Source organism: Musca domestica, unplaced genomic scaffold (genome assembly GCF_030504385.1).
Source record: "Musca domestica strain aabys unplaced genomic scaffold, Musca_domestica.polishedcontigs.V.1.1 42, whole genome shotgun sequence".
Taxonomy (NCBI): Eukaryota; Metazoa; Arthropoda; class Insecta; order Diptera; family Muscidae; genus Musca; species Musca domestica.
The window spans coordinates 4,429,685-4,445,730 of NW_026712329.1; the positions used below are offsets into that span (position 1 = coordinate 4,429,685).

General features: G+C 36.9%; 1 non-coding gene across 1 annotated transcript; it reads left to right on the forward strand.

The window, feature by feature from the left end:
* Window positions 1–3,673: 3,673 nt before the first annotated feature.
* On the forward strand, window positions 3,674–3,755 carry TRNAS-GCU (transfer RNA serine (anticodon GCU)). The gene has a single exon. It is a non-coding gene; the product is annotated as a tRNA-Ser (tRNA).
* Window positions 3,756–16,046: the final 12,291 nt, after the last annotated feature.

A 16,046-nucleotide genomic window follows, 5' to 3' on the forward strand; every position in this document is an offset into this window, starting at 1 on the left:
AGCGATGTCCGTCCGTCCGTCTGTCTCTCTGGCTGACTGGTGCGCACGATAACCCTCGAAGAGAGTATCCAATGGTGATATAGATGGTGGAGGATATAAAAACAGTATGTATATATTTTGTTTATGAAGCAGTTAAATACCTCATCTTACACAGTTATTGTCTATATAGTTATATTACTTATTGTGTAATAATCTTTTATTCGGAAAGTCAAGTTTTAATCGATACTTTAAAATGCAATTTTTTGGAGTCTTTAAAATGTGGCACTATTTGAGTAAAAAAAGAAATATGACTTTTATCTATTAAGATCTCTTCTGTATATTTTGATATAAACTCATACAAAAATGACTTAAAATGAAATCAAATTTTCCAAGAAGAATTTACAAAAATAAAATGCAAGTTGCAAGAAATTATATCCAATAAAAATCATATTTATTTGAAGGCATATCATTTATACGACGGTAAAAATATTAATATAAAAAAAGCTGTAAGTTCAGCCGGGCCGAACTTTGAGTACCCTCCACCATTTGGTACAAATTTGGTAATTTTCAAAACATTAAAATCCGTTAAAAATGCTGTTAAAATCTTAAAAATACGAACGAATATAGCCGTTATTTTTCGGTCTGTACGGCGTGGACTTACATACGCTTTGTTTGCCATAAGCCATTACCATATTCAAATTCGAAACTACTCAGGTGAAAAATAATAATAATAATATTAATAATAATAATAATAATAATAATAATAATAATAATAATAATAATAATAATAATAATAATAATAATAATAATAATAATAATAATAATAATAATAATAATAATAATAATAATAATAATAATAATAATAATAATAATAAAATATCATCAAAATACCGAATATTGGGAGGTTCCGTTATATTGGGGCTATATGAAAACGTAGACCTACATGACCCATTTACGAACTTAACCTGCATACTGGCAAAATAAACATGTGTGTACAATTTTAGCTTTCTATCTCAACTCGTTCGAAGGATAGCGTGATTGCAAGAGACAGACTGACGGACAGACAGACAGACGAAAATCGCTAAATCGTCATAAAATTTTACGCTGATCCTGAATATATATACTTTGTAGTGTCTATCATGAATATTTCGAGGAGTTACAAACGGAATGACAATGTTAATATACCCTCCATAGTATGGTGGAGGGTAAAATAAACAAATAGTATTAAAAGGTATTTCGACAATAAAATTATTTTGAATTCGGATTAAAAAAAATAAGTTTTGCGTAAGAGTAGGAAAAAATAATATGCAAATTTGGTCATGTCCGTCTGTTAAAATGACAATAAAACGCGAAATTTCATAGTTTCGATGTGTGGTGTTAAAAATGGAATTTATCGGTCTAGGTAAAGTATATCCTCTATACAATGCTACCACTCCATTTTTGGTATTTTTGGCTTTTGTCCCAATTTTCTACTAATTAAGCCGTAATTTGGCATTTCGTAATTTCAGTGGATAATTTAACCCCTCGCAGATGTGGATATTTTGAAGAATTTATTACCCATTAGGTGTCCAACTACTCTACCTACAATATTTGATAATTTTTTAGTGCAGATTTTGTCATAAGTCAAGTTTTCACATGAAAGAGTCATAAAAACCTAGTTCCGACTGAAATTAAAGCCGTTAAAAAACCGTGGTACAGGATATTATATATATACTAGCTGAACACGGCTCGCTTCGCTACTCCTTTTGAATTTGTATTCATTCAAAATTTTATATTCGAATATTTATTGGGTTAAAACAAATTCAAAAATTTAAAAACGTAATTATTGTAATACGTAAATGTGTATACAAACTAATAGCTCGGTCTACCAAACCCGTGAACATGCCAGACACAGCTGGCCATGAGAAAAGAAGGAATATGCCAAATTTAGTCCGCATACACAGAGGGTTTGTCCTTCGGATTTATTTATTTCATAGCAAATGCCAAGCGTTCAGGAAACTGCAATATTTTGAAGTTGAGTGGCACTTTTGTTGCAATTAGAGAATTCGAGGTACTTTCCGCAATAATCGTATCCTCAATTAAATTCTTGTGTAGTTCTTTTTTACTGTCAGTCTAATACCAATGCAAAGGCGTTGTGGGCCAATACTTCTAAATAAAATCATATCCTAATTTAAACCGATTTCAATACAATTTGTCAAAATTTACTTCATGAAAATTGGATGTACAACTGGACTACGAGCACATAAAATCTAAGTTTCTAGGAGGTACATCCGATCCTGATGCTATACCTCCTGTTCCAAGTGGAATTTCAAAAATTTATATTGGTTATGTTACTTTCAGGCGATTTTCGAGTCCATAAATTACAAACAAACAAACATTTTTCTCTTTTATAGATATATAAGAAGACATAGACATACATGGTGAGATAAAAAACTGCAACAAAGTCAAACGCCTTATTTTTTTTTAAATTTTATTGAATGAAAGCAAAAAATGTCGGAAATAACATCAAATTTTAGAATAAGTTTAGATTTGTTAGAATTGGTCACCTTTGGCACGAATTATGGCCTTCAAACGGCCAATGAAACCGTCACACGCTGCCCGAATGTTGCTCTGTGGTATTTTGGTTGCTCTGCGGGATTCGATCAAGTCGCTTCTTTACTTTTCGAACCATTTCTGCTGATGTTGCCGTTTTCTTCCGTCCACTTCCTTGACCTCAGGCTACGCTACCAGTATCTCGGTAACGAGCGATGGTACGAGACACAAAAGATTTATGCTGAAGTGCTCTAACGATAGCCACATGTTGTTTTCCAGCCAAATATAAAGAAATCACGCTTGAATCCATCACGAATAACTTTTTTCTGGAAAATTCACACCAAAATGTTTTTGTACGCTTGTAAAAAATATAATGAGCTGTCACGGGAATAATTTTAACATCTGTCGGACCAGTGGCTTAGAAATGACAGCAGTCTGAAGTTGGTTGCAGTTTTTTCATTTCACCTTGTAGAAGCACCAAATGAGTGCATCCCCATATTGTCTATATGTAAAATTAAAATTACTCAAATTCGTAGTAAGAACTTCATAGCAATGATATTCGATGAATCGAATGATGAATCGGTTCGGATTCCTACTTTTTTTTTTTGATTCTGGCTTTGATTTTTCATGTACTGTTCTTGTGCTTTCGATAAATTCGTACTTCTATGATCTACTCTACTAGTCTTTTCTTTGTCAAATGAAATTTGAGGCTGTATATTATCAATGCTGTTATCTGATTTCTCGGCAGAAAAGAATTGAGCTGTCACAGCGAGTTCATCATAATTAGTTGTCATTAATACTAGTTTCTTGTTGTTGTTGTTGCTATCTGTCGCTAGGCAATTCTTTTTCTGATAACTTATCAAGAAAAGGGGTGGGTTTTAGTAGTTAGTTCGATCGGGGTAAAACAGCTGGGGCTACCCAGCTACAACTAACATCTCTTACATTTTCAAAATCGTCATCGTATCACATCTCAAACTAAACATACAAATTAACTGCAGACGACTGAAAAAAGCGCACAACAAAGCAAAAATGCTAAAAATAAACACAATAGGCAGATTGGTAGTGAGCGAGGCACAACAAACAACGCGTTGAGTGACGACAATTGTTGACGGTCGCGTCGACACTATGTTAATGAAGCATGTTGGACAGGCGGCAAACATGTGACGAGGTGGCCGAGTGGTTAAGGCGTTGGACTGCTAATCCAATGTGCTCTGCACGCGTGGGTTCGAATCCCATCCTCGTCGACTAAGTTTTTGGTGTTTTTTATTTATATTATTACTTTTTTTCAATTTCGTTAAAGTTGATTTATAATTTTTTTGTGGTCGCACTTTATCACTGTCGTGCAGTAAAAAATTGCCGGAATTAAGCTTCATTGCCATCATTTATATATTTTTGTTACTGTGTCATTTTTTGCGGATTCCTTAAAAATTTCAATTGCATTTTTTTGGCGAGCAAACAATCGACTATAAATCAAATCCTTGAGACAAGAATAATGTGTTTGAGAGTATACTTGGAGATGTGAAACAAAATGTTGTATTTTCTGGTTCTTACAAAAAATCAATAGATAGAAAATAAATTAGTAAATATGTATGCAACTATGAATTGTTAATTCGGCTACTTCAAAGGGCTGTACCCAGAGGTTTTCTGGAGTGAGAGAGGTAGGTTTGGCCACGAATTTGAACAGGTGCAGCGTATTGCGAAGGCCTATATAACACGCTGGGCAGACGTTGCACACATCTTCAATTCGTGCTCAATACAAATTGAATTGACAGCCGACGTTCTTCAACCGTAATGGGTGATGGTGGACTCCGAGAACGGCATTAATGGTATAGTTGTTGGTGGCATCTCTGAATACTTCGTATAAAATCAGACCAGCCTGATAGACTACTTGATATAGAGGCTCTCTCTTGTAGCGTTGGATCCCCATATCTAGATCATGGAGTGGGGGAGTGTTTTCTACCATTTGATGCTTTGGATAGCCCAAGCAAGACAAGATAACACCCAAGCAGGTACTGCAACGGAAACATACGGTTATACTGACGTACGGCAAGAACCTACGCTTCCTTATTTAGATGGTCCACTGGTATCAAGAGGAGGCTCCCTGTTACAGTTTTCAGGGCAGCATTATGACAGGTCTGGACATTCTTCCAATACTTAGCACTTATATTCGCAAACCACATAGCTGACCACAGACCGCATAGCTAACCACAGACGGACCTATCAAGTTATAAGAGGCCAACAAGGTATCCTTGTTCGCATACAAAATGTTGCCGGCTAGCGCCCTGAAGACCTTGTTCCTGTCGAATGTGACCCCTATGTGGATCTTTGGCTTGTCGGTATATTTCCCTCGAACTGCACATTCAGCTTTCTTCTCATCTCCGGAGACCATGTGGTAAATAGTGTGGCCGTTGATTTGCTATTTAGCCTTACACATATGTTATCAATATCGAGGCCCGACGGCATGATCATACAATTATACGCATACATAACCATTTCTATGCCGTCTGGAGGGAGAGTAATTCCAGAAAGGTAGGGGTTAAACAGGTCCGGAGATATCACTTACCTTAGGGAACACCCTATTTCACTCTACGGGGTTTGGGCTTTTATGTTCCGGAATTCCACGTACGACTTGTGTCCTCAGATATAGTTGATTATTTAACGTTTCAAACATAACCGGAGGTAAGTTCTCTCTACATCTACAGTGTAGTGTGGTTGACGATATCAAATGCCTTTGATAGGTCAAGGGCAACCAACACTGACCTGTGACACTGCTTGTTCTGGTTTAACCCTCGACTGATATGTGTGGATGTGGCATGCAATGCTGTTATGGATGCAATCCGTGTTGTTGGTTGACAATTGCATAGCTTTCTCTGATGCTGGAGAGAAGAATAGCCTCAAGAGTCTTTGGTACTCTCGACAAAAACAATGTATGACAGGTTGATAACTTTCGTTATGTATTCAACTCCCGGCGTATCCAGCTGTTTTTGCATTACCATTGAGATTTTGTCTAGGCCCAACGCTTTGGATGACTTAGCGTTTCGGATAACATTTGCAACATCACCTATCAACTGTAGCTTCGTCCTATAGCTCTCGGGGCGGGGCTCAGATGGACTAGCCACATTTTCCTTTTGTGCTCCTGTACCAACCGTTTAACTTCCACTCGCTGCCTCTGCTAGGAAATTTCACCTTATTTTGAGTACTGTCCAGCGATGGGCTGCAACTCTGATGATGTTTCGGAAAATCCTTTTTGCTACCCAAACAATCCTCTGAATTCTTGCCAGTGAGCTTTCCCATGGTTAAGGATAGTGCAGCGGTCAATCTGCCTTGCCAGCGCTGATCCCCTCTGGTCATTACCTAAGACGGAGTGATGCAAATCATGGTGGACATTAAAATCCCCTAGTATAAGACGGTTATTGCATACCAACAGCGGGCTAATATCTCGGAAATAACGCGACTAGCTCAAGCAAGATAGGCCTGTATTGAACCGAATGGTTTAAAAGGAACGCTAATCCCCCTCCTCCACTTCTGGCGCGATCCTTCCTCAGTATATTGTAACTATAACCACGTTGTAAGCTGCAATTTTCATTGAGCCTGCACCACAACGATCAAAATATTCCTCCGTTTCATAAATTCTAATATCTTATAAATTGCAAGAAAGATGCACATTCCGTGGTAGGAACAGCAACATGTGTTGCACGTTGCTGCGGTATAGGTGGTTGTTCGGGAGATTGTGGAGGAGTTCCGTACTCCGACGAATACTTAGAATAGGACGACGAAGACGTGGTCTCGCTGAAGACTTCGTTGCTGCAGCACGTCGTAACATAATCCCTTTCACTATAATCTCGCAACCGACTTAATCCGGAACAGTTTCTAAAGTGCACCCATTCTATGCAACCATTACATCGCACCGAAGCAGACGTATGGTGGATGACGTTCTGACAAACCGATCAAAACCAATGTCCGGTCTTTACTTCAATCCCGGCAAAGACAAAAGAATTTGCAGCAGGTATTCCGGGGTATGCTGCTCCCAAAACATAAAACAAAACAAATACGAACATGCATACATAGAGGTGACAGTCGCTGGCCGAGACAAGCATGTTGTTGTTTCGGGTCAATCCGGTATTGTAGAACCCGCTGTCGTGGGATTGTGATATTTTAGTCATATTTTTAACCGAATTTGCTGCAAATCAGAAGTTTATTTTCCCAGCGGACAAAACTATCAAAATAGGCACAATTTTTGATACAGACCCCATATAACACTACCTTCAACATTGTTGTTTTAACATAATTTTTTTAAAGTTGATATTTAGAGTTCTCAAAGGTACCATTATCACTGGCAGAAAATTGTATATACAAGGTGAGACGAAAAAACTGCAATCAACTTCAGACTGCTGTTATTTCTAAGCCACTCGTCCGGCAGTGACAGTTCATTTTATTTTTTACAGCGTGCAAAAGCATTTTGGTGAGAATATTCCGCAAAAAAGGTATTCGTGAAGGAATTCATGCGTGATAGTGTGATTTCTTTATATTTGGCTGGAAAACCACAAGTGGCTGTCGTTAGAGCACCTTCGGTTCGCAACCAGAACTCAAGCGCCGGCCATGGTGATGGTATGGGTCGCCATAACAGTCGATGGTCGCTCTCCGCTCGTATTAATCTACCTTGGCATCAGAATAAATGGCGAATATTATCGCGAAAATATTCTGGAGGGTGTATTAAAGCCTTGGGCACGCAAACATTTTTGTGTATACCTTGGACATTCCAACAGGACTCAGCACCATCGCACTCAGCACGCACCACCCAAGAATGGTTACAAAATGAGTTCCACTCTTCATTTCCAGCGCAGAATGGCCACCAAAATTTTCGGATACCAATCCGTTGGACTATTGTGTCTGAAGTATTTTGGAAAGCAAGGTTGGCACTAAAAAATACCAAAGTGTCGGTCACCTCAAGCAAGCGCTTCGCCGAGAATGGACAAAAATACCGCAGAGCAATATTCGGGCAGTAAGTGACGGTTTCATAGACCGTTTGAAGGCCATAATACGTGCCAAAGGTGACCAATTCGAACAAATCTAAACTTATTTTTAAAGTTGATGCTATTTCCGACATTTTTTGCTTTCATTTAATGAAACTAAAAAAAAAAATGTAAAAATTATGGCGTTTGACTTTGTTTCAATTTTTTATCTCTCCCTGTACAAGCAAAGGGTACCACCCGATATTCGCTATTTGGATTATTTTAGACACATTATGTAACGGAATTTTTCCAAAGTTGGTATTTTGATATAGCATATTCCTTATAACAAATATAACATACACCGCCCAAATACTGGTCCTCGGCACATATTTTAAAACGTGTAACTTTTGATATTTCCTTATTAGGTAATTTGAAATTATTGAACTTTTTTTTTCAATATGACAGCAGTTACCAGCTCAATTTTAACATCTTATGGTACTATATCAACTTGATTCATATTTCTTTTATTAAAAAAAAAAAGAATTTGAATTTTCAATGTCACTCATCAGCCATATATTGCTAAAGAAGAAGAATCTCAGCACAATTGCAACAAACTGCCACCGCAAAGAATATTTACATATCCAATTTCATTTGAAAAGAAAAATCTCATACCTCTGAAATTTGATACATCAATATGGGTCATATACTGGAATTCCTAACGAACATTATTCTTTCTTATTCCATAAGAGTACAATTCATTCCAGCCCACTCTTTTACATTTACATATCATCATATGCAAATGTGAACTATAGACAAAAATTGAAATGAATTGTGGCCAATATAAATCTTGCTTTCGAACAGGCCAAATGCCATCAGCATGAATTCTAGGACAATGATAGAAGAAAATGCGAAATACTTTTGGTTACATTTGCGAAGAAAGCGAGGGGGTTGAGTGTTGTGTAATGGTAATCCCACTTTGTAGCGCAAAGATGTAATGGCATATCAAGCAAGTACGGCAATTGAAACCCCTTATCATCACTTGACATTTGCCCTTTTTCGAGGAATCGAAAAAATTGTTTCCAAGTATTGTGGGGTGGTAGCATGGTATCATATGAATGTCAAGTGTGGATTTCATAAAGGATTTGTAACATTCGTGACTTATGGGAAGCATTGCGCCCTCATGTGTATCTGCATATGTACATGCATACATACATAGACATATACGAGTATGCAAATGATGACGTATGGTTATAATGAGAATCATCATTATATCTGTCGCATCCTTTGCGAAGGATAACAGGCAAAATGCAAATATAAAAGGCATTCATATATAGCACAGTCGATTTAGTTCTTAATGGATGCATATCAAGCGAGAAATATAGGAAAAAAAATTGTATTTGTTCAATTTGTGAAAATTATGAAAATCCAATGTGAATGACTATCCAAACGTGGTACTACCACTTTAATCTGTATACATATATAAAAAGCAGTGAAATAACTGACGAGAGGTGCAGTCTTTTGGAAGTTCGTATTAAGAGGATACGAAAAGTACTATAATGAACTAAAAATTGAATTTTGCCTTGCACAAACTGAATGAGTTAGAATTCTGAAATTTGGAATTGAAGTCACTAATGGAGTGCACTAAAAATTGAATTTTGTCTTGAACAAACTGAATGTGATAGAATTCTGAAATTTGGAATAGGAGTCACTAATGGAGTGCACAACAGATAAACTAAACTTCTAAAATAAATAGAGCTAAAAACTTAAAATTTGGTATGAGAATCCAAGTTGAAAAGTAAGTTTGCTATATGAAGGTGGTTTTGGAAATGTGTGCTAAGTGTGCGAACCGTACTAAATTTGGAACAGTTTGATTAGTATTAGTCGCTATGCCAAAATCTCAGACCTCATCGACAACGATGGGGTTGCGGCAGTCGTGTCTATTCAAAAGGCTGATATGTTAGCGGACGTCGTCCAAGGACACTCCGATGCCGAAGATACTTCTTCTTTCGGTAATACTCTTAGAAATGATGTATCGATGTACAATTAGTCGTCCCCTTTGATGACATTTGCAGATCACCTAACTGCAGATGGATTGTTTTGTTGGAAAAGGGCTATAACAATACCAATCCTGAAACATATACTATAGTTCAATTAGCTTACTCCTAGCTTTTGGGAAGCTTTTTGAATATTTTATACTTTCAGAGATTAAAGACATCCTGGAAGATAAAAAAATTATACCTGATAGCCAATTTGGCTTCAGGATAGGCCACTCAACATCACAAGCCCTGATGGTCTTAAGGGCCTTTGTGACTAAGGCACTAAATCGCTCAATCGCGTTTAGTTTAGATTTTTCTAAAGCATTGTTTGTTTGGCAAAACACCATCATTTATAAAACAAGTAAAAGAACATTAAGTTCGGCCGGGCCAAACTTTTAATACCCTCCACCTTAGGGTAAAGGAAACATTAGAGGAAATGTGTCAAAAACCATCAAAATACCGAATATCGGAGGTTACCGTTATATGGGGGCTATACCAAATCATGGACCTACACATGCAAGGTTTCGCCATCGAAGCTAGAACCCTACAAATACCAATTTTCAGACAAATACGTGAAAAAAATGTGGCAAAAATCATCAAATTACCGAATATCGGGAGGTACCATTATATGGGAGCTATACAAACCGTGGACCTATAATTCCAATGACTCGCCATACGAGTTGGGACCCATTATGATCTACAACTACCAAATTTTCAGAGAAATTCTTAAAAAAATGTGTCAAAAATCATCAAAATACCGAATATCGGGAGGTACCGTTATATGGGGACTATACCAAAACGTGGACCTATACATACAATGTTTCGCCACACGAACTAGGACCCATTATGACTCACAAATACCAATTTTTAGAAAAATCAGTGATCAAAATACCGAATATCGGTAGGTACCGTTATATGGGGGCTATACCAAATCATGGACCCATACATGCAATGTTTAGCCACCGGAGCAAGAACCCATTATGACCTACAAATACCAATTTTCAGACAAATACGTGAAAAAATGTGGCAAAAATCATCAAAATACCGAATATTGGGAGGTACCGTTATATGGGGACTATACCAGAACGTGGACCGATATATCTCATTTTCAATACCAACCATCCTAGACACAATACCAATTGCTCTGCTAAATTTTGGCGCTCTACGTCAAATAATGTGGGCTGTATCGTGATTTCAACAGACATACGGACAGACGGACATCGTTAAATCGACTTAGAATTTTATGCTGATTATGAATATATATACTTTATGGGGTCTACGACGAATATTTAAGGATGTTACAAACGGAATGACAAAGTTAATATGCCCTCCTTTCCAAGGTGGAGGGTATAATGAGAAGACTAGGCTTCGATTTTAAAATATGTAGACTAGTGACTAGCTTCCTAGCAATTCGTAGTTTTAGGATTAAAGTTGAGGAGGGCCTTTCTTCAGAAAGGGCAGTAAATGCTGGGGTACCACAAGGGTCTCTGTTTTACCCTGTCCTATTCAACATTTTTACTAGTGATGTACCACATGCGCCCGAAGGGCATTTACTCCTGGCATATGTGGATGATATCTTCATCGCTGCGCCCGGAACACATGCGGGGAAGACTAATACACGTATAAATGCATATTTGCCCCGTCAAGGGCAAAAAAAAATGCTCATATCGCAGCGCCAGGCTGTATGAGCCAAATCTTGTGATTGCAGGGCAACAAATTCGCAATTGGGACCAGATTGAATATCTGCATAGCAACTTTGAGTTTGTTAGGCATATTGACTACATACTTAGAAAAGTCAAAAATATGTATTGGGCCTATCAGCGTGCTATAAATGCTACTGGAGGGCTGACTGTTTAGGTTTACTTATCTACAAACAGATAATAAGGCCTCTGATTGCATATGCCTTTCCTATTTGGTTTGGAATATCTTCCCACCAAATGGAAACACTCCGCATTTGGGAGAGGCGAAATCTAAGGTCCGGTTTAGGTATAAGGGGAAATCAGGGGGAAGATGACAACTGGCGTTTACCTGCCAACAGGATAATTTACGAATCGATCGACTTTAGCCGTATAGATAAATATCTTATGGCTAGCGCTCTAAAGTGTCTAGACCGAGCCGCATCCGTAGATAATAGGTTAGTAAGAAAAAGGCTAGCTCGGGCCAATTATAGGTCAACGAGCAGTTTACTAACGATGAATGAAGGGGAACTTCTCTACAGAAAAAGACCAACTCCTCTCCTATCATCGAAGGTTTGGGACGCTCGCGCTAGAAAACCCCGTCTCTCTCTCTATTGTAGGTGGCCCTAAAGGATACGTGATGACATTGAAATTATTTACCATCCTCCGACTAACAGGAACTGTCAGCAGGGAATCTCTTCATTTTTATACCCTACAACACTATGTGTTGGGGGTATTATAAGTTTGATTGGGCCAGAATTTATGTAACACCTCGAAATATTGGTTTCCCATATAGGAAAGTATATATGGATCTTCCTAGCTCGCCGAGCTGAGTCGATCTAGCTATGTATGTCCGTCCGTCCGTCTGTCCGTCTGTCCATGTTAATTTGTAATCACTCTACAGGTCGCAATTTTGGTCCGATCTTCACGAAATTTAAAATGGAGGTGGGGCTAGGGTCAGAATAGAACCCTATTTCTTTTGGAGATGATCGCATAATATTTAGGGGTCAAAATGGACCAAATACTGAAAAAAATCGGATTTTGCAGTAGCTATACAGGTCGCAATTATAGACCAATCGGAATTTCGTATGTAGCTAGAGTTTAGGGCGGGGAAGAAGCCTACCAATTAGGGTGGTCATCGGATAATATTTAGCGGATAAAATAGACCATATATTTTGTGTTGAAAAAATTCAACATTTTTCATTATACCGCGAATATTTTAAATCCCGGCGAAATCACGAAGCCATGACAAGGTTACTTCTGACCTCTACATTGATGTTTAAATCCAACAAATCGGATATATAGCAAAATATGTGCGATATATATGTCTATCAAAGAAGATATGCTTGAAAGATCTCTTATATGTCGAGAACGGCTGAACTGATTTCGACAGTTCTCATTAATTCAGAATGGCCTCTTGGCAGGAAAGAAAAAACGTCTAAAAAAATCGCATAAAAATATCTTTCTAAAGATGAAAATATTGATTTTCTAACATTTTCTCATATTTTTTCAATTTTGTCATATTTTTGGCATATTTTCATTTTGAATTAAACATTTGGTAATATTTCTACAGCTAACAAAACTAAGTAGTTTTGACATCAGAATATCATATACAGATCGCATTTATGGCCCGATCCTAACGAAATTTTGCATGGCGATAAGATGAGGGTCATAATAGAATCCTACTCTTTTTGGAGATGATCGCCATATATTTAGGGGCCGAAATGGACCAAAAACTGCAAAATTATCAGCAGGTCGATCCTCACGCACATTAGAATAGGGGTTACCGAACTTTTGTAGACAAAAAACGAAAATGTCATTTCCAGTGACTTTTTGGAGAATTCACAAATACAGGAAAGACGCGCTTCTGACTATTTATGTAACGCTGATTTCGTTGAAGAATATAGTCAAATGTCTGTATCTCATATAGATGCGTTTCAGTCAAAAACCAATAATAAATGTTAATCTTTTGCCACTTCTGAGAGGTTATAGGTCTTTGGGAAATATTGGTTCCAGATCTGGGAAGACCATTTAGGTGCAACATCTACCAATAAAATGGAAATGAGCAAATTAGTTTAAGTTGCTATTATTCGAAAATTAGAGAACGAAACCTGATGGTTTTCTTTTATAATTTGTCACAATATCTTGTGGAATTCTTTCGAGTATCTCGCCTATATAAACTGTATCTCTTATTATAGTGTTGTAGGGTATTCAACGGTCGGCCCCGCTCGACTGTAGTCTTTGCTTACTTGTTATTAATATTTTTCAATAACTTCCTATTTTCCGATATCTTCAAATTCTCAAGCTCACTATGTTCACAGTTCTCTCTGCCTCCTACAACTTTGATTTCATAATATAATCATCCGAAATCCACACACATTTGCGTATGTATGTTTGCACGCAAATTAAATAGAATATATTTTGCATATCATACGAGTAATTTAATGAGTATATGTCGTTTACATATTTACGATGTATATATTTGTCATATTTTCTAACCCTCTTCATGCGCCAAACAGTTATACTCCCCACAAACATTGGTTATGCTAAATCAACCACCCACACCATTGCCCACAATGTTCGAAATGGCAAACTCACATCTCAATTCAACTCATATGCAAATATTTTTATTATGTGAAAATTTGGTTATAGCTGGTATTTGTTTAATGGTTTTAGACATTTTGAAAGATTTAAACTAATCACTTCAATAAAAAAAGAACCGGCACAGCATCTAAACGCTTATTTTAAGCAGATTTTTTCTTTCCGTTTTGTTAAATTTTATGTGAATATTTTAAATGTTATATAGTTCTTGATGTCTCATAGAGTGTCGTAAATGTCCTGAAACCATTTCAAATGAAATGAAATCGCTTATCAATGGTACACTCAAACGTTTGCTATTATTAATATTTTTTCATGAAAATTCTTTTTATTACGATGGCAAAACCGGCGGACCAATCGTTGGCAATAACTTATGTTTATATGTCATTTTTATATCCTTTTGCAAGATGACGTCGACGTCGACGACGAGGATGATGATATGATATTGAAATGGCAGATTATGGATTTTTCACATATGCATGTGTGAGTTCAAGCAGTGAAGTTGTGAAGGGGAATAACACAAGACTCTCTTGCCTCTGCAACTGATTATAGCCCTATGGAGATCACTAATAGGACCCATTGGACAATGGCTTTCCTCAGGGCAGTAAAAATTGTTACAAAATAATCACAGAAAAACCCCCAAAGATTATGAAAGAAAAACATAGAAGATAAATATATCGTAGTTTTGAAAGTCTACATTGCAAAGCAATTTAAATGGAGGGGAAAAGTTCCCTCCACCCATCTTCCAATTTTTTTAAATTTTCGGATTAATATTTCGTGGAATCCGTTAATTTTTTGAATATATTGTATTCGGCACTTTCGCAGATTTAAACATGAGGATTTTTTGGGCTGAAATTTTAACTCTCCTGCGAGACAACAAAGCGTTTTTAGGTCTTTTTCATACCATATAACCCTATGTGTGGGGGTGTTATAAGTTTGATTGAGGCAAAAAGTTTGTAACACCTCGAAATGTTGGTCCTGGACATATGATGTTATGTATGGATTTTCCTATTTCGCCGAGCAAAGTCGATCTAGCTATGTGTTTCTGTTCGTCCATCTGCCCATGTAAAGTTGTAACCTCACGTAATTTTAGCATGGAGGTGGGGTTAATGTCAGAATAGAAGCCTATTGTTTTGATGATTATCGCAGAATATTGAAGGGTTAAAATGGACCACAAAGAAAATTTTCTTGATTTTGCAGTTGCTCTACAGGTCATAATTATAGACCAAGGTACGCGGAATTTTTTATATGGCTAGAGTTAGGGCTGGGTAGAAAACTTCCATTTTATAATATTTAGCGGGAAAAAACAACCATAACTTTTATGTAAAAAACTACGAATATTCTCATTGAACCGTGAATATTTTTAATTCCAGGGAAATCACAAATGCACGAAAAGGTTACCTCTAACCGTTACATGCTGATATCCAAGATATCGCATATATAGCAAAATATATACCATCCAATATATCAATGAAGGGGATGTTAGTTAGACCGCTTATAACTCAAAAAGCACTGGCGTCATGGCAGAAAAGAAAAATATCTAAGATAATCGCCTTACAATATGCCAATAAAAATGTATATTTTTATCATATTTTTTTGTTTTTATATTTTTCTTTTATCCGACACTACATTGTGGAACAAGGTATTATGTGTTTATACATTTGTTTGTTCTTTTGATAATCTAGTATCACATTCTGAATCGAATTATGCATGTCCGTCCGTGTATTTTTGCGAACAAAATACAGGTCGAATTTATTGCTCGATTGTGACGAAATTTTACGCTGATCATTTGTTTGCCCAAAGATCGAAGGCTATTGAAATTCGTAACAATCAGTTAATTTGATTTGGTGTTTAAGTACCTTATATTCGTTATACCTACTACACTGGGTGAGATAAAAAAATGCAACAAACTCAAACGCCATAATTTTTACATTTTTTAAATTTTTTTGAATGAAATCAAAAAATGTCGGAAATAGCATTTTCAGCGGACTTTTTTGGCAAGTAAACACGATCATTTTGTTTGTTTACAAACTGATGGACAACGAATGTTTTCTCATCGGAGAAAACCAAATTCGGCAGTTCACCACTTTCGGCCAAGCGAATCAAATCTTTAGCTCTATTTTCTTTCTTTTGCTGTGAAAGTTCTTGCACTTTTTGGAATTTCATTGGCTTTACCCGAGCTTATTTTTCAATATTTTCCGAATAGAATATTGCGATATTTTCAGCTCACGAGACATTTTTCGGCCACTGGGATGCGGGTTTCGATCAAGTCG